This window comes from Alexandromys fortis, unplaced genomic scaffold (assembly GCF_014885135.2).
Source record: "Alexandromys fortis isolate MF-2015 unplaced genomic scaffold, M_Fortis_MF-2015_v1.1 scaffold_94, whole genome shotgun sequence".
Taxonomy (NCBI): domain Eukaryota; kingdom Metazoa; phylum Chordata; class Mammalia; order Rodentia; family Cricetidae; genus Alexandromys; species Alexandromys fortis.
This window is the reverse complement of record NW_026067979.1, coordinates 6,043,082-6,043,927: the sequence shown is the minus strand read 5'-3', so window position 1 is coordinate 6,043,927 and position 846 is coordinate 6,043,082. Positions and strand designations below refer to the sequence as shown.

The following is an 846-nucleotide window of genomic DNA, read 5'->3' as shown; positions in this document are numbered from 1 at the left end:
TGAATCTTCCCTTTTTATTATACAAAAAGGGGGAAATGTTGTGGGAGATTTGTTTTTATAACCATTGCACTGTGTTAATAAAGCCATTCTGAATCCAAAGACAGAGTCAGCTATTAGCTGACCCGGATTAGATAGTTCTTGGAGGACTGAGGAGGTCTACTAGAGAGAAGAGGGAATTTGGGGGGTATTTCCAGGACTGGTAGTTCAAGAAAAATATGGAGAGAGGGTTTGCCAACCTACTCTGCTGTCCTTGGATTTATCAGGTCTTTATCTCATTTTCTGACTCCCAAGTTTCCCCCACCCCCACAGGCATATAAACTATCTATTAACAGCGAAAAGGCCCAGGGACTCATTTCTTCTTGGACACACCCACAGGACGGCACCGGTGGCCAGTGGTCTTGGTGTGGTGACCTCAGACACAAAGGCCCGAAAGTGGCATAGCCCTATGGGCTCTTATCTTCTTCAGTCGCTCCAGGTCCTCACGTTGTCTAGACCATCGGCCAGAACCTGGCTGTACTTTCCGTCCTTCACACCCTTCTGTCCATTCAAGAACCAGTCTGGGATCTTGTACTGTCGTGGATTCAGCATGAGTGTGATCACACGGTCCACCTCGTCCTCCCTTGTTGAAATAGGAGCGGCGGCGGGGCTGCGTCCCCAACACCCCAGCCGCTTGGCTAGCTCACGCCCGAAATAACAACACACAAACTGTATTCATTTAAAGAACTGCTTGGCCCATGAACTCTAACCCTTACAGGCTAATTCTCGCCCCTGGACTAGCCCATTTCTAATAATGTTTGTAAGCACGCCAAGGTGCGCTTACCGGGAAGATTCTAGCCTAAGTCCATC

General features: G+C 48.6%; 1 pseudogene; it reads right to left on the bottom strand.

Annotated features, from left to right (window-relative positions):
* Nucleotides 1–349: 349 nt before the first annotated feature.
* Nucleotides 350–846, bottom strand: part of LOC126511098 (40S ribosomal protein S18-like) — a 3,406-nt pseudogene continuing 2,909 nt past the window's right edge.